This window comes from Capsicum annuum, chromosome 12 (genome assembly GCF_002878395.1).
Source record: "Capsicum annuum cultivar UCD-10X-F1 chromosome 12, UCD10Xv1.1, whole genome shotgun sequence".
Lineage (NCBI taxonomy): Eukaryota > Viridiplantae > Streptophyta > Magnoliopsida > Solanales > Solanaceae > Capsicum > Capsicum annuum.
The window spans coordinates 78502497-78521904 of record NC_061122.1 but is presented as its reverse complement, the minus strand read 5'-3'; positions in this window follow the sequence as shown (position 1 = coordinate 78521904).

Genomic DNA, 19408 nt, shown 5'->3' with positions numbered 1-19408 from the left:
CACCCTCTCAACAATTTCAAATCATGCTCAAATATTATAATATTGCGAAAACATCTTTCAAATCACAAAATCATAATCTTTAATTCAATACATGAGAGGGAGTTCATAATTTATACTCTTAATGATCTTAAATCTCAAATTCCATACATATACGTATACATGTAAATCAATTTAGGGGATCGGACCACAAGGTCAAAACAATAGTAACATTAAAATATTCGGAGTACGTAATTTAGTATATAGATTCCAAAACCTCTTTGAAATTCATGCAGAAAAATCTTAAAATCATGCTCTAATGGTTTTATGCCCATGTAGTTTTTAGGATAAACCCCATGTATCACTATCTAGAAATTTAAAGATGCTTCTTGATGCCTACGACTTGGGGATTCCAAATCTTCAATTTGTTTTGAAAACCCACGGTTGAATCTTGAGTTTCTTGGAGGAGAAGTATATGAACTAGGGTTTTTATTTTGAGGAAAATCTTGAGAATGTCATATATTCTGCTGGTAGAGGTCTTAATCTACTGTTTGGGCATTTTAAGAGGCTTGGGAAAAGTCCAAATTACCCTTGTTAACTTCTGAACGAAGCAGGAACAATTAAACTGGGAACCCGATTTTATGGGCCACCGCGACGCGCCACTATCGCGTGGCTCACTGGAAATTAACGAATGGGAAATTGGGATCCTGCGCGATGCGCTACTATCATCCCACTGGAATTTGACAATTGCTAATTAAACCCTCTTCGCGGCGCGCTAAACACCATGATGACAATGTTTTTCGACTAGCACATAAAATAGCCATAACTTCTTCACCGAGTGTCCGTTTTGGACGAATCTTATATCAATAGAAATCTTATTTATTCATCTACGTAATGAAAAGTTGAAATGTAAGGGATTCCACGGGGAAAAAAGTATAAACCATTCTAGAAGCTAAGGCTTGATATTTTTGAGACAAAATTTAGCTAAGAAAAACTTTGGGGCGTTACACTAAGATCCAAGTAGGAGCAGTGGAGCAGGACTTCTATTTATCGATCTCAGAGTAGTGTGGGTGGAAGGCCCAGTTATCTACCATGTGGGAAGTATGGTAGTAACCATCCTGGTGAGTGATTGATGGGAATAAGGGGTTGCTATTTAGTTCACAGAATCAATGAGTGTCCGCATGCTAAGCAAGAAAGCAGGGATGTTCGTCCCCAGACTCAGGCTACTAGTACACCAACTCCTCCAGGTCACTCAATCCTCCTCAGGACGTATCATCTAGTACCGGTGGCGGTCAGCACCAGAATTGGTTCTATTCTTTACCATCTCAACAAAAGTAGGAGAGTTCCCCAGATATTGTTACTAGTATGCTTCGTGTCTTCCATTTTGATATTTATATGTTGTTAGACCCTGGATTAGATCTCTCTTACGTGACCTCTTTGATTGTAGCAAATTTTGGGTCCTAAAAATCACTCCTAGCCCGTCCTAATTTCCACCACAGTGGGTGAGTCAGTTGTTGCTAAATGAGTCTGTAAGAAGTTTCCTTTCACTGTCCTGCATAAGATCATACTAGTATACCTAATAAAGCTAGAAATGGTAGATTTCGATGTTATTCTAGGCATGGATTGACTCTATTCATGCTATACAACAATAGATTGTTGCCCTCGCATAGTGAAGTTTCAATTCCCTGATGAGGTAGTTTTTGAGTGGGAAGGTAGTTCTAAATCTCCCAAGAGTCATTTTATATCTTATATTAAGGCCATAAAATTGATATCCAAAGGGTGCATTTATTATATAATTCGAGTCGAAGACACTAAGTCTGATGCTCCAATAGTTATGTCAGTCCGTGTAGTCAATGAGTTTCCTAAGTTTTTCCCAAAGATTTTCCAGGGTACCTCCCGATAGGGAAATAAAATTCGGCATTGATCTTCTTCCTGATACTCTGCCCATCTTTATCCCTCAATATCATATAGCTTTGCCCGAGTGAAAAGAGTTAAAAGAATAGCTTAAAGACCTCTTTAGATAAAGATTTTATAAGCCCCAGTATGTCTCCATGGGGCACTCCAGTCCTATTCGTGCATAAGAAAGATGGCTTTCTCCGAATGTTCATTAACTACCGCCAGTTGAACAAAGTCACAATCAAGAACAAATATCCTCTTCCTAGGATTAATGACTTATTCGACCAGCTTCATGGTGCAAGTTATTTCTCTAAGATAGACCTCATATCCGTCTATCATCAGTTTAAAGTAAGGGAGTGTGATATTCCAAAAATAGCCTTTAGAACTCGTTATGGACACTTTAATTTCTGGTCATGTCCTTCGGACTAACGAATGCCCCAGCAGCCTTGATGGACTTGATGAACAGAGTGTTCAAGCAGTACTTGGACATGTTTGTCATAGACTTCATTGATGATATTCTTGTCTATTCCCATACTGAGAATGACCATGCAGACCATCTCAAAATCATGTTGTAAACTATTAGAGATCATCAATTGTTTGCTAAATTCAGTAAGTGTGAATTTTGGCCAAGGTCAGTAGCTTTCCTTGGCCATATAGTTTCCGGTGATGGCATTAGAGTTGATCCTCAAAAGATCAAAGAAGTGAGAAACTGGCCTAGACCCATCTCTTATCAGACATTAGGAGTTTCTTTGGTTTGGCTGGCTATTATCAACAGTTTATAGAAGGGTTTTTATCTATTGAATCCCTCATGTCTTGATTGAATCAAAAGATAGTTAAGTTTCAGTGGTCAAAGTTTTGTGAAAAGAGTTTTTAGGAGTTGAAGACTCTACTCACTTCGGCCTCAATTTTAGCACTGCCTGATGGTACAGATGGATTTGTTATTTACTGTAGTGCTTCTAGAGTGGTTGTGTTTTGATACAGAAAGGTAAGGTCATAGCCTATGCCTTTATAAAGATTAAAACTCATGAAAAGAACTATCTTACCTATGATCTTGAGTTAACAACTGTTGTTTTTACCTTGAAAATTTGGAGGCATTATTTGTATGGGGTGCATGTTGATGTGTTCACGGACCACAAAAGTTTGTAGTATGTATTTTCGTAGAGAGATTTAAATCTTTATTAGAGAGGGTAGTTAGAGGTTCTAAAATGGTATGATATGAGTGTTTTGTATCACCTGAGCAAGGCCAATATAGTGAAAGATGCCTTTAATAGACTGTTTATGGGCAGTGTTGCTCATGTTGAGGATGATAAAAAGAAGTTAGTTCAGTAAGTTCATCAGTTGGCTAGACTAAGTGTTCGGTTAGTCGATTCAGATGAAGGTAGTGTATGGTTTCAGAATAGTTCGGAATCTTCATTGGTTGCCAAAGTAAAGGAGAAACAAGATAAGGACTCCGGTTTGGTTAAGTTGAAAGAGTTAGTTAGAGATCAGAACGTAGAAGTTTTCTCCCAAGGAGGAGATGGTGTGTTACGTTACCAGGGTAGACTGTGTGTGCTATGTGTTGATGGTTTGAGATAGCGGATCCTAGCAGAAGCGCACAGTGTGTGTTACTCTATTCACCCAGGATCCACCATGATGTATCGCGATTTGCGGGAAATCTATTGGTGGAGTGGCATAAAGAGGGATATTGCTGAGTTTGTGGACAAGTGTGCTAATTGTCAACAAGTTAAGGTTGAGAACCAAAATCCTAGTGTCATATTACAGGACTTTTTGACAAGTTACCCCGTTTGCATCGTCAACATTATTCGAATTGGGTTATTGTTGACAGAATGACCAAGGTAGCCCATTTCCTACTAGTCCATACTTCCTATTCAGTTGAAGATATGCTAAGATTTATATTAGATGGTTGGTCAAATTGCATGGAATTTCTTTGTCCATCACTTCAGATAGGGGTACTTAATTTACCTCTAACTTTTGGAAGGCCTTTTAGAAGGGTGTTGGTACCCAAGTTCATCTTAGTACTGCTTTTTATCCTCAGATAGATGGTCAGGTAAAAAGAACCATTCAGACCCTAGAGGACATATTGAGAGCAGGTGTTATTGACTTCAAGGGTAGTTAGGGTGATCACTTGCCGTTGATCGATTTCACCTACAATAACCATTATCATTCCAATATTCAGATGGCTATGTTTGAGGCTTTTTATGGGAGAAGGCGTAGATCACCTATTGGTTGGTTTGAGTAGGTAAGACTATGTTGTTAGGACCATATATTGTGTTTGAAGCTATGGAAAAAGTTTAGTTGATTCAAGAGAAGCTTAAGACAACCCAGAATCGTCAAAAATCTTATGCAGATATGAGGAGAAGAGATCTTGAGTTTAAGGTTGGTGACTGAGTTTATCTGAAGATTTCGCCCATGAAGAGGGTGAAGAGATTTGGCAAAAAGTGAAAGCTTATTCTCCGACATGTTGGCCTTTATAGAATATTGAGTCAGATTGGGAAGGTAGCATAGGAGCTTGAGTTGCTTGCAGATTTGACATCTGTTTATACAGTGGTTCATGTCTCCTTATTGAAGAAGTGTATTGGTAATCCAACTATTGTAGTTCCTTTGGAAAGCAGCAAAATTCAGGATAGCTTTTCTTATGAAGAAATCCCTATTGAGATTCTTGATCACCAAATTCATAGGCTAAGGAACAAATAAGTTCCCTTGCTCAAAGTTCTTTGGCGGAATCAGTCCGTTGAGAGAGCCACTTGGGAAACAGAAACAGATATGCGAACCAAGTACCCTCATCTCTTCTCCACAAGTTAAGACACATCTTAAGTTAGAAAGTTTTCCTTAGATTATCTCTTATCCATTCTCAGTTTCATCCATATAATCATTTTCATGTCATGGCATGCATACTAATCAGTTCATTCATGTAATCATGCTTGCCGTTGGGGTATTTTTATGCATTCTGGTATCACTATTCTTGTCATTTTTAGCCTTGTTTTGAGGATAATTCTATGATATATGGGTTGATAATGATATAAATATGTATCAAAGTGTTAAAGAATGTGTTTACAATGGTTACAAGTGTTTTCTAATAAGTTGGTACTTCAAAGAGTGAATTAGAATTCAATAGAGAAAACTAGTCTTTCTAGCGTGAGCTAGTTGCTTGTCTAGTCTATCTTGTTGGATTTTATTGTGTTTTATGTGTTCCAAATGCTTTTAAATATGTTATTGTATGTGTAAAATGTTTTTAGGAGTGTACAAAGCTCAAGTGAGTCAAGGAAAGAATGGAAACTTGACGAGAAAGATCATGGAATTCAACTTAGTCTAACCTTTTGTTTTTGATTCATCGTGATGGATAGTGTGTGTTTGTACCTATAATTCGTGTGGTGTTTTCTTGAAGGATCCTTTGTGAGCTTAATATGATGATACATGGATGATATAGAGGCTGAAAAATCATTGGAAAGATACCACAAAACAAGGTATGAAAGGAGGAAGGACCAACACTTAACAAAAATTTGGGAAGTAAATTCCAGTAAAGGCGTGCGAAAAGCGTACGTCGCATGCTCTATTCCGTAGTAATATGTGTGCATAGAATGATACATTCCTTTGTAATAGAGGGTGCGCCGTATGCTACACTCCATCCCTGGGTGTTTTATTCTAATTCAATTCCAACACGGACTTAGCTTACCCCTATACTATAAATATATGTTGTATCACATTTTTACATATATTTTGACATATTTTGGAGATAAAGTGGCTGCTACAACTTCATAATTAGGTTTTTATTATTTTAATTTAGTTCATTCATGTTTTTAGTTGTGAATTACAACATTCTGATTATGATTATGACTATGCGTAGCTACACACCCTTTTTCGGAGTTGAAGCCTAGAACATGATTACTTTTGTTTTGAATTAAGTTAGTATAACTTTGCTTATCATTATTGGTTGTGTGTTCATATTTTATTTAACTATTTTAAGGATTCACGACCCTTAAAATATATCAATTGTCCACCTTTTGATCTTGGGAGAGGGAATAAGGGATAGAATAAGGAGATGAACAAAATTTGGGATTTTATTCTTTTATGAAATAAAAAATTGAACATAGCACCTAGGACAGGGATGTACTTTGGAGCCAAACTTGATTTAAATGCAGGATGATAGCTTAAATAACGTAATTAGATCATTACATCCCCGCTCAACGATGTACTTGTAAGGTTCAACTTATGTAAAGGATTAGAGGTTTGGAAACCATAATCATGAAAATAACCCTATGAATCTACAACTAAGATAAACAAGTTAACGAATGGAGTTCAACAATATAGTATGATTGTTCAAAGTGATTCAACCCTGGGTTTTCTCTTATCGATTGTTTCAAGATCTTTATATTACGCATTGTTTACTTTTCTACAATTTATAAATTCAAAACTCTCTTTTTGGTTATGCTTGCATCAATTGAATCTAAAATGTGAACTAAAATAGAATTGTTGCTAAATAAGGTCTCTATAGGATCGATACTTAGCTTCTTAAAGGTAACTTTACTATCTGATAAGATCACTTACACTTGCATGTGCGCTGTTAAGTTTTTGGCACCATTTTCGGTGACTTGCAATTGGCAATTGTTTTTATTTTAGTTTTACTTTTTAGATTTATTTGGTGTTTTTACGCTTGGTCTTGGTTTTGTCATTGCAGGAAACAAGTTGTAGGATAATTAGCTGGCAAGGGATATGGATTTGGTTAAACCAAGCCCAGAATTTGAACAACTATTTCATTGATGTAGGAGGGACGCAATCCTTCTTCCCCGTATTCCTTAAATCCAAGAAGTTCAAGAAACTCCTGTTCCTATGGCTGATAAAAAAGCAGCCCGTAGGACAGTTAGGGAAGTAGCAGTCCCACTTCTAATGAACTTGACTCCCCCAATTCAAAGACCGGCAGCTGGGTGGAATTTCGAGTTAAAACACAATATGGTGTAGCTTCTCATCAGCAGTGGACAGTTTGCAGGGTTTTCACACGAGCATCAACAAGTCTACTTACAGACTTTCATTGAGCTTACTGATACATTTATTCCAACTGGGGTGAGTATAAAAGGTGGTTGAATGCGGAGCTAGCCAATTCAATCATATCATGGGAAGACTTAGGCAGAAAGTTCCTCATCTGATTCTTTCTATTGGGGAATACTGCGAGACTTTACAGTGAGTTAGTGAGCTTCAAATAGAAGCCTGATGAAAATCTATATCATGCTTAGGAACGTTTCAAGGGCCTTTTTTGGGATTGTCCATACCACCAACAGTCCAATGAGGTACTTGCTCATACTTTTCTAGAAGTTCTTGATAATAATATAAAGATTTTTCTAGATTCAGTTGCAGGTGGTCAAGCGCTGGAGTTGACTTATGATGAGCTGTACACATTGCTGAACCGCATAGCACAAGGAAATCCAGAGCAGCATTTAGATTCTAGAAGTGCCACAAAAAAATTGCAGGCGTGTTGGAGGTGGATCAATTATAGCCTTATCAGCTCAGGTTGTAGCATTGCAGAATATGATAAACACTCAGTTCAGTAGCCTAAAATTGGGAGCTCCACCTGCAGCTATAGTCAATGCCATCCAACAAGCTGCGGGTTGGTGTGAAGTATGCAATAACAGTGGTCACTTAGCAGCTATGTGTGCTTTTAATCCACAATCAGTGATATATGTAGGAAATGTTCAAAGGCCAAATTATGGTAATGCCTACAACATGAAGTGGCAGACTCATCCATGGAACGCCCAACAACAATAAATTCAGTAACCATAGGCACAAGGGAATCAATCAACCCTCAACATGGAAAAGATGATGAAACAACTCTTAGCTAATCATACACAGTTTTCTGTAGGCTTAAAAAATTTGCAAGCGGCCCAGAGAAGCTTAGAGTTACAAATTGGGCAGTTATAATAAGCATGGAATACTAAGCCTTAAGGTGGTCTACCAGCAGATACAAAAATCCAAAGAAGGTTATGGAAATCACCTTGAGGAGTGGTAAAGAGCTTCACGGAGATCCTCCAAAGAAAACTAACGAGGTAGATGCTGATGTGGTGAAAGAATAGGTAAATGAAGAAGTTGATGAAAAATCAAGGAAGTCTGAGTACTTGAAAGAAAAAGTTGCTTAATCAGAAGTGCAGAAAACATTGCACTACCCTTCTCTCAGAAGCACATGAAAGCGAAGGAGGATGCAATATTTAAGAAGTTCTTTGACACATTCAGAGAGCTTCACATAAATTTACCTTTGTTATATGTTTTGTAGGGTATGCCCAAGTATGTAAGGTACTTGAGCTATGTGGTGACTAATAAGGTGAAATTGCATGATGCTAAATGACGCAAAGTTAATAAGACTTCTTGATAGATCACGTTCGTGGAAATGCAGGAGCCTGCAACGGTAGATTCTCCCCTTGAAGTTGAGAAAAGATAGGCAAATAGATTTTCTAACCCTTGTAGGAATTTGCTTCCGTCACTTCCTTTCAGCTGCTCTCGCTTGAAAGGAAAATGGTGGCTCTTCCCGTACTGTCTGAGTTTACATTCCCTGATCCCTCTGTTATTTCTTGACTAGCTTGCTTCAAAAGCTGTCATGTAAGAAACCAAAGAGGATGTGGGGGAGATAACACTCATTGAAGAGTGTAGCGCGGTAATGACACAAAAATTCCCCAAGAAATTAAGAGATTCGAGGAAGTTTACTCTCCCTATCCAAATTGGGAGCAAAGTGGTCCACTCACTGAGTGACTTAGGGGCGAGCATAAATTTGATGCCCATGTCTCTATTTGAAAAATTGAGCTTAGGAAAGCCGAAAGTGACCACCTTAGTTCTACAGCTGGCATACGAGTCATTTGCATATCCGAAAGGAATAATTGAGGATGTCCTCATAAAGATTGGTAAATTCATTATTACCACTCACTTTATTGTTCTTTATTTTGAGGCAGATGAACAGGTACTAATCATCTTGGGGTGCTCATTCTTAGCAACCGGAAGAGCATTGATTGATATTAGAGAAGACACACTCAAAATAAGGACAGAGAATGAAGAGGTGGTATTTGATGTATACAAAGCACCCATACTAACGTCCCATTATAAAGGTTTGTGTATGATCAATGTTATTGAAGGGGACAAGTTAGGGTGGTTAGTCCACCAAAGACCTCTTTGGACTACCTAATTGAGCAGCCTAAGCTTCTACCGCCTAAGCCTGATTTGATGCTCATTGATATGCCTAAAAAAGCTAAAGTTGAAGAATCTACTAAACTTGAAACTTTTCTCCCAAGAGGGGTGAAGAGAATAAGAAGATGGATGCCAAGTGTGAGAAAGAGGAGGAAGAAATATGGTTGAGTTGAGTTGAGTCGTGCCGCGACAGTAAATTAGGCATTGCTTGGGAGGCAACCCAAGCTAATTAGGTATATTTTTTTTTCCATTTTTTTGGCTTTTATTTCATGTAGTTTTTGTTTTTTTGGTTGAGTCACAGGTTAATGGGAAGTCTAAGTACCATAAACTTGAGCTATGGAGCATGGCAAAAATTGAGTGTGGGGTCCCACGGATCTCCTTTATATGCAAAGATGCTACTAGCTAGGCTTAGAGGCCTCAGGGAGTATTTCTATCTCTTACCTTTAAATTCAATTTAGGAACAAAGTAGATTTGTAAGTGTGGGGTTGGAAAATTCCCAAATTTTGGCGCAATAATTTTTTTTGGGTAAGATATTCTTGTTGGTGCTATTTTTAATTACATGATGCAAGTGTTTTGTTTTGTAAAAGCATTGTTGAATGAGTGAATTGCTACTTTTGAGACTCTTAGGATCATGTCTTGACTCTTGTACTGTTTGGCTTAAATTTGAATTCATGCTATTATTTCGTTAGGAGTCTATAATGATCCTATTTTGTTGAGCATATGCCATGAGCGTGTAAGGTATTTTGTATATTCCTTGTTGCATGTGATGTCTAGAACTTGCCTAGTGTGTATGTAAAGCAAAATAAAGAGTGTGTGCTTAGGAGATGATTTAGGAATTTCTTTGATAGCCTTGTTTTATACCTTCTATTTGCCCTACCCTTTGTGCATTATCCTAGTTAACTTCCATTGAGCCTTGAGACTTTTCTTTGGTTGAGTCATATGTAGCCTAATTCCCTTTATTTGATGTACCTTAATTTGATCCAAAAAGCTCCTAATTTCTTTAATTGAAAAACTAAAAAAAATTAAATTAGTAAGGAGTTTGAGAAAATAAAGAAGAAAAAGGTGAAATTAATGCCCTAAGGTAAGAGTTATTGGTGTTTATATTTGATGTGTGGTGGTTGGGAGTGATATAAATGATGTCAGAAATATTCCCATGATTGTAGAAATTGAGAAAAATTGAATCTTGAAGGAATAGACAATATGCCCACCATGTATTTGTGAAAATGCTTAAAAGAAATGGGGCAAAACAGAAGAATGGGGTATTAAAAAATGGTGTAAGTTGATTGTTGAAAATTGGTTTTAAATGTTCAGTGTAGTGTATTAAAGCGCTTAGAGAGGTTAGTCACTATTTCCAAAAAGATTCTACCTGTCCCTTAGCCTACATTACAACCCAGAAAAGTCCTAATTGATCCTATACTTGACATTCTGATATTAGTGGAGCACTACACTAAGGACAAACTTATGGTTCATTATGTGTAACTTGCGAATTCTTTATGAGAGTGAGGTAATTTAATTCTTGTACCCATTATGTGATAAATTACATTATTGTGAGTGATTATGGGTAACTCTCTTGTTGTGATGACACATGTTTGATGAATGTGGGTGATTTTTATGATGTCCTTGGTTGAGAAAAATACATGATTTTGCCAACTAGGTGAGTCAATTCTTGAGGCTATGTTATTTTAGAGTAGTAATCATGAGTTCTCAATGGTGTAAATAACATGCATAGAATAGTAACTTGCATTCTGTGTAGTCATTATATTACTAGCTACAGTGTCTTGCATTTAGTAGAAGTGTAGAGTCTCCTGAGTTGATGATAATTATAGTTAAGAGTTGTTTGAGGACGAACAAGGCTTTAAGTGTGGGATGGTGATGTTAGGGTGTATTTATGAATTCTAGTGTCACTATTCTAGTCGTTTTTAGCCTTGTTTTGAGGAATATTCTATGCTATATGGGTTGATAATGAGATAAATATATATCAAAATTTTAAAGCATGTGTTTACAATGGTTACAAGTGTTTTATAACAAGTTGTTACTTCAAAGATTCAATTAGAGTTCAATAGAGTAAACTAGTCTTTCTAGCGTGAGCTAGTTTCTTGTCTAGTTTACCTTGTTGGATTCTATTGTGTTTTATGTGTTAAAAATGGTTTTAAATGTGTTATTGTATGTTGAACAAGTTTCTAGGAGTGTATAATGTTTAAGTGAGTCAAGGAAAGAGTGGAAACTTGAAGTGAAAGATCATGGAATTAAACCTAGTCTAAGCTCTTGTTTTTTATTCTTCGTGATGGATATTATGTGTTTGTACCTCTAATTCGTGTGGTGTTTTCTTGAAGGATCCTTTGTGAGCTTAATATGATGATATAGAGGCTGAAAAATCATTGTAAAGACACCATAAAACAAGGGATGAAAGGAGGAAGGACCAACACTTAACCAAAATTCGGGAAGCAAATTCCAGTGAAGGCATGCAATAAGCGTGCGTTGCATGCCCTATTATATAGTAATAAGCATGCGTCGCATGATCCATTCCTATTGAATAGAGGGTGTGCCGCATGCTCCACTCTACCCTTGGGAATTTCATGCTTATTCAATTCCAACACGGACTTGACTTACCCCTATACTATAAATACATGTTGCATCACATTTTTATATATCTTTTGACATATTTTGGAGAGAACGGGGTTGATACAACTTCATAATTGGGTTTTTATTATTTTAATTTAGTTCATTTATGTTTTTAGTCGTTAATTACAACCTTGTGATTACGATTATGACAATGCGTGGCTAAACGCCCTTTTCTGGGGTTGAAGCCAAGAACATGATTACTTTTGTTTTGAATTAAGTTCGTTTAACTTTGCTTATCATTATTGGTTGTGTGTTCATCTTTGATTTAACTATTTGAAGTATTCGTGATCCTTAGAATATATCAATTATCCACCTTTTGATATCGAGAGAGGGAATAGGGGATAGAATAAGAAGATGAACAAAGTTTGAGTTTTTATTCTTTTATGAAATAAATAATTGAACTTAACATCTAGGACAGGGATATACTTATGAGCCGAACTTGATTCGAACATAGTATGATAGCTTAAATAACCTAATTTGATCATTGCATCCCTGCTCAACGATGTAGTTATAAGGTTCAACTTAGGTAAAGAATTAGAGGTTGGGAAACCATAATTATGCAAATAATCCTTCGAATATACAACTAAGATAAGAAAGTTAACGAATGGAGTTCAACAATATTGTATGATTGTTCAAAGTGCTTCAACTCTGGGTTTTCTCTTATTGATTGTTTCAAGATCTTTACATTACGTAGTGTTTACTTTTTCTACAATTTACAAATTTCAAACTCTCTTTTTGGTTACGCTTGCATGAACTGAATCTACAGTGTGAACTAAAATAGAATTGTTGCTAAATCAAGTCTCTGTGGGATCGATACTTGGCTTCTTAAAGGCTACTTTACTACTTGATAAGACTACGTACACTTGCATGTGCACTGTAAATGCTTCCAGTTATGCATATTTAGTATGAAGTCTTAGTCCATAATACATCAGTATTCTCAGTTTAGTCAGTCTCATTCGAGGATGAATGTTCCCAATGGGGGATATTGTAATACCCCGTAAGATCCTAGCTCAATTCAGCTCACTATTGCATGTCAAATGGGTCCAAGACTTAGAAAATTTAACTAAGTCTTAAGACTTAGTCATTTTCAAAGCCCCTTAAACTTTGATGATTTTATTTCTTACTTTCCCGGACATAGGATGCTGATTTTAAAGTTGATTCATGATCGGGGATGTTAAGGGTACATCTTGGGTGGTTTTGAAATTTTGGACGAGCATACGGGCATATTTTGACTTCCAAAATAGCAACAACAGGCGATTGCCCGTGATAGAGCCTGCAACACCTACACCCGTCCAAGCCCGCGGTGGCCGCTCTATCGTTCCCCTTGTTTTTCCAACTTTTGATCCTGTTCTTTTTAAGGGCAATTGGATCTTTTCCCACCTAAATTCATCCATAACACAAAATTAAATCTCCTAAGGAGCATTATTTTCCCCATAACTAATAATTTCTCTCCAAGAAAGAAATTCTCTCTAAAGAACTAATTCTAGCCTCCTCAAAATACAAGCTCAAATTTCAAGAAATAAACCAAAAACTTCCACTAATTCATCAACTAAGGTATGTGGGGTTATGAACAAGGGCTTTCTTTCACCCTTGTGCCCAAATTGTATGATTTTAAGATTTAATTCACTTGTTTTGAAGTAGGGCTTGATACGCCCAAATTACAACTTTTTTATGAAAGTGTAAGCGGTCGCTGTCAAATATAGAACCCAACTGAGTTGGGTGTTGAATTCCACGGAGAATACTGTGTTCACTAAGTATTATGGTTGTTACTAGACTATTGATCGAAGGTTCCAACTATAGGTTATATTGCTAATAGTAATTCAATAAGATAAGTCAAACTAGAGTTATGGTTACCAAGATGTTTAAGAAGCTAGGGTTGTGAACTATTTTGGATTCCCAATGAACAATTCTTATTGCAAGAGTAATTGAATTCTATGGTTTATCCATTAGTTTCTCAACCTAAATGAGTATCTTATCCCTTAATTCTTTCAAACTTAAGGAACATAGTATTAATTCAATTATAATCTCACATGGGTTGATCCGGTTAGGGAATATCCAAAGGTTAAAGCCTTTAGATTTATGTATACCCTTTCTTTTCTCGATAAGCGCTTTTCTATTTGAACAAGTGTTGTTCTTGGGATCACTTTTCAAGTTTGCAACCAAGAAAAGTCATTAAAGTGAAGAAGAGTTTATGCAATATCAATTACTCATGAGAATCTACTAAATTCACAACCCAAAATTAGCTTTTCACATCAAGGCTCCCATAACCCAAGTTATGGGAGCTTAGCCACACATTTCCACCCAAGAAAGAGAAGAAATCATTGTGTTATTCATAAATTAATTCAAAGTTTACTTACAAAAGTCACAATTGTTGTTCTTCAATCTTCAATAGAAAATATTATAAGGGAATCTAGATTCACAAATCTCCAATGAATCTTAGAGAAAAACTAAGTAACAATAAATTTTTAGTATGGAAAAACCTCATGAAAGATAAAAGATGGATAAAAGATACCTAATAAAACCTAAGACTAGGTATTTATATCTTCCCAGGTAAAAAGAATTTAAAATTCAAAATTATAAAATCCGCATTCAAAGTGATGGCAAAGTGGTAGTCCGTCGGAAGTCTGACGGTTCACTAAATTAGCCATCGTTGATGGTCCTTGAAAGCCTAGTTCTGCTTGAGTGTGACAGCCAAAGTAGCTGTCCATCGAAAGTTTGGCGGTCCACCATATGGGCCGTCACTGATGGTATTGGAGAGCCCAGTGCTGCTTGAAACTGACGGCCAAAATGGTGGTCCGTCGAAAGACTGACAGTCCACCATATGGTCCGTCGCTGAGTCATCTGAAGATATAGGTTCTGTTTAGCCCTAACAGTTGAGTTGGTGGTCCGTCGCAAGACTCACGATCCACCACATGATCTATCGCTGAGTGTTTCAGGATGCCTTGTTCTGTATAACACTGGCAGTTGAGCTGGTGGTCCGTCGCAAGACTAACGGTCCACCCTTTTGATCGTCAAAAGTTTTTCTTCTAATTTTCTGAGTCTTATCATTCAGCTAGCTCCTTACCCTAAAACACTAAAAACTAGCATTAAATTTAACCTTGGTTGCTTGAAAACATGTAATTTTTCCAAGAAAAAGATGAAAAATGTTTTGTCAAAAATTGGAACATCAACACCCTCAACTTAAGATAATTGCTTGTCCTTAAGCAACTAAACACCAAATTGCAAATATGAATAATATAATGACAGACATTTACTACTAAACCACTTTTCACACAACCATTCACTTGTCATCCACATCATATGGTGTGACATGTCAGAGTCCATAAACGATATTGTTTCAAATTCAATACATCTACACAAACATGGATAGAAGAATCTACAAAAATCAGCCAAATTAAATATAACTCAGTTTTCCCCCGCATTCAAGGAGATCCACTACTCAATATATTTTGAGGATATAAATCACAACCCTCTCACTCATAAAAAAAAGTTGCAAACATAGCACATGCACCCATAAGTGTAATACCCTGTATGTTTCTAAGCTAGAAAATGAACCATTGTTCCTATGTATGAAACCTTCTATCTTGTGATTCATATTTGAGTACATCACTTACAATGAGTATCCTAGTGATAATATAGCTTATGATGTGTTAAGAATGTTAATATGAGTCACTTAGAGTAAGGCAAGCTAAGAGCTTTTGAATCCATCAGGTTTTAGTGCTTGATTTGGCAAAAGTAATCTTTAAACAAGAATAACTTAATTTATATATGGTATTTTGGTAGATTTACACCCAACAAATTGTAGAGAATCGAATTATCTTTCCATCAATATCAATTTTACCAAAATTCGACAGCCGAGCAAGAAGTTATGGCTTTACAAAGTAAAGTGCGCCGCCTAACAATCGCATAAGGCTACTGGAATGGGTATGCCATAGGTTGTGCAATGCACACCCTAAAGTGTTCCATAAGGTGTGCGACACATACCTTAGCTTGTGCCATAATATGTGCGGCACACACCCTATCTTACGCGATAAGGTGTGCGACACATACTTAGGATTCCAGTGACGAAAACACTTCATTTTTGAGTTATTTTTAGGGAAACTAAGTCTTTTGACACTCCTTACACGTCGGTGAACTTAACATTATGAAATTTATAGCTCCTAATCGCATTACAACCCTATTAACATCTTAAGTTCATTACCCAAGAGAACTATAGGAGAAAAACAACTAGGGTTGCACTATCAAGCTTGAAGGTCCAATCTTTTAACAATTTCATCACCATTAAGGTATGCATAGTGTTCATTTATCGGCCCCTTTCATTCTTAGCGTTCAATAACCATGTTTTAAATATTATTTTGTGATTGTATTATTGTGATATGAACATGTACATGTTGATGATTTGTTGTTTAAATTTCAAGATGATATCTAAAGGTATTTTCATGAAGTATATGTGTTTGTTAGTTGAAACCCATGAATTTTGGGTGGTTTAATATGGTGAGATTCATGAACACACCTAATCCAAAAGAATGCATGCAAAGTGTTTGATAAAATGCCTAGGATGATAAGATTCATGTTCGATGATCTATTAGTGCTTAATTGACAAGTCCATGCTCTATGTTTTATGATTCCACATGAATTCCACGTTATTGATATGTGTTGTTATTGTGACATGGATTGAGCACGGTATTGAAGCTATGCAAGTATATACATGTTTTATACATTTCCTTTCCATGTATAAGATGTTGAGAACTATGCTTAGTGTGAAATCCCCTACTTATGATATTGTAAATCGTGGATACTACTCTTATGATCAAGTTAGTCATGTGTGTTAGTTTCCTTCCATCGAGTCCTGGGGGTACTTGTACCCAAAAAATATAGTTTTTTGCCAAGATCCATGTCATGTTATCACGATACTCTCAGTTAAGTCATGATCATAGAACTCATTCAGTCACGTCACTTAGAAAATCTCAGAAATCTCATGATCTCAGTTAATTCTCATATAGTAGTACTATTCCGTCAGTCAACGGAAGTCAGTTACTTAGTCCATGTATAGTCAGTTAATCATGTTTAGTCTCTTCAGATAGGAGTAGAAGTTGGCACCAAGTGAACCCAAGGATGGGAACACACTGTCAGATGAAGGTGTGATTCTCAGCAGTCATCCTTGTGTTTCAGAACTATGTAGCCAGCATAGGTTGAGACATCAATACCTGCCAGTTGAGGGTAGATGAGGTGGCTTAACATGTCAGATTAAGGTCCCACCATTCTTATTAGAGTACCTACGAGATGAGGGTCGCTCACAGCTTGTCCTTACCAGTGGTGCGGTATTGATACCCTTTCAATCAGGGCACAGATTGGACCCCAACTCAACTATTATAGAGCATTTGGGTCATTTGGTTAAACAACTACCTCCCACAGTTTTAGTCCCAATCTCAGTAAAAGAACTCAGATAGTCCTTCAGATTTCAGTATATCAGGACTATCAGATACATTTAATTCAGTTACAGAATGGAACACAGTTAGTTTCATTAGATTCAAGACTATCAGACACAGTCATCTATATTATCATAATTTCAGCATTTGTCATGCTAGATATCAGTAGATCATGTATTACTATCCGGATCTAGATATTACGTAATCACGATGTCAGTTACTATGTATGCATGTTTGCACTCTCACGTTTATATCAGTCAGTCAGTTAACATCGTTCATGCATGTGAACCCTTGCATTTAGCCTACCTCACTCGTATACTCAGTACTCTCAGTTATACTGAAGCATTTGCGCTATGGTGCTTTTTTTATGTTACACTATAGGTTCACAGACACGAGTTCCAGATTAGCAGTAGCAGTAGCATTTCAGTCGTAGAGTTGCAGTGAGTCCTTATCTATTTGAGGATGATATTATTTTATTTAATTTATTATTTTAATTTAGTTTTGCTGGACAGAGTTAGTTGGAGACATGTTCCTTCAACTTCTTATTGAGACAATATTTAGAGGCTTTCAGATTTAGTTCTGATTTGATTCAGATTTCAGTTGTTTTGGGTATTCGTTAGCCCATATAGATGTTATGATTTGTCAGATATTTTATTCAGTTGAACCTTATAGCCTATTGTTCATGTTTTCCGCATTATTACGTCATATATTGCAGTATATAGGTACAGATATCAGTCATGGGTTAACTTGTGGTCCCTCAGGATCATGGGCACTGAGTAGCAATCCTGTTAAGAAAATTAGGGCTTTACAAACTTGGTATCAGAGCCTAAGGTTCAATAGAGTCCTAGGAAGTCTGAAAGCCGCATCTAGTAGAGTCTTGTGCATGAGTGTGTTTCGCGCCACATTTATGTGCAAGAGGCTATAAGATGTTTTAAGAACAGTTTCCCTTCTTTTGGTATTCATATCGTGCTAGTGAGCATAATCTCAAGTTAAACTTTCAGTCTAATCCGTTCTTCTCTTATTTCAGAATATGCCTTCAAAGAGGAGAAACCAGCCAGCTTCTCAGCCCGAAGATCCTTTGGGCGAACATGTTTCTCATGCGAAGTTTAGGGCCGCATTCACTACAATTGCCTAGTTTGTGGCTGCCCAAAATGAACGGCCACCAGTTATTCTGGCCAATCCAGTTGCCAACTCAGCCGCAACTAGGATTCGGGACCACCCAAATGAACCCTCCATATTTCTTTGGGTCTAAGTCTGATGAAGACCCTCAGGAATTCATTAACCAAGTCCAGACGGTCATAGACATCATAGAAGTTACTTCTTGTCAGAGTGCCGAGTTAGACGCATACCAGTTACAGGATGTTTCTCACACTAGGTACAAATAATGGAAGTTCGAGAAGTTAGAGGATGCAGGTCCTATAGAGTGGGAGGAATTTGTCACAACTTTTTTAGACAGATTCTTTTCGCAAGAGCTGAGGGAGGCAAAAGTTCTAGAGTTCATCAGCCTCAGGCAGAGAAATATGATGGTTAAGGAGTATTTTCTCAGATTTACTTAGCTAGCCAGATATGCCCCTCATTTGGTTGCAGACAACAGGGCTAAGATGAGCAAATTTGTATCAGGGGTGAATGATAGCGTGGTAAATAAGTATAGGTCTACGATGCTGAATAGTGATATGACTTTAGCTAGGTTCATGGCTCATGCTCGACAAATAGAAGAGTAGAAGATTAGGATAGGGAGAGGCAGAACAAGAGAGCAAGGTCATGTAGTTTTAGTTTTGCTCAAGCCAAATGAGGAGGAAACCGTTTGCATTTTCATCCTAGGTCAGCAGTTCTAGCTCCTTCCTTTGCCAGATCCCCAGTGCCAAAATTCAAAGATGACAACAGAGATTGAGTACCAGGCTCTAAGTCTCAGGGCAGTGTCAGCAGTGCCCGAACTAATCCCCTGTGTCAGACTTATGGTAAGAACCACAAGGGTACCTGTAGAGCTAGTAGAGATATTTATTTTAGTTGTGGAAAGGTAGGCCACAGGGTTAGAGAGTGTCCGTAGTCAGGTATGCAGGGTCAACTGAATCGTTCCACAGCCTAGTCTGATTGCCCAAATCAGCAGGGTGCCACTTCCAGTGCTACTAGTGGGCGATAGCCAAACAGACTCTATGCTCTTTAGACCCGACAGGATCAAGAAAATTGTCCTGATGTCATTACTGGTACGTTATAGATTTTCCATATTCATGTCTATGCTTTGCTAGATCCAGGTGTATCCTTGTCTTTTGTTACTTTTTATATAGTAGAAGATTTTGGAATCAATCCCAAAATTTTAGCAGAGC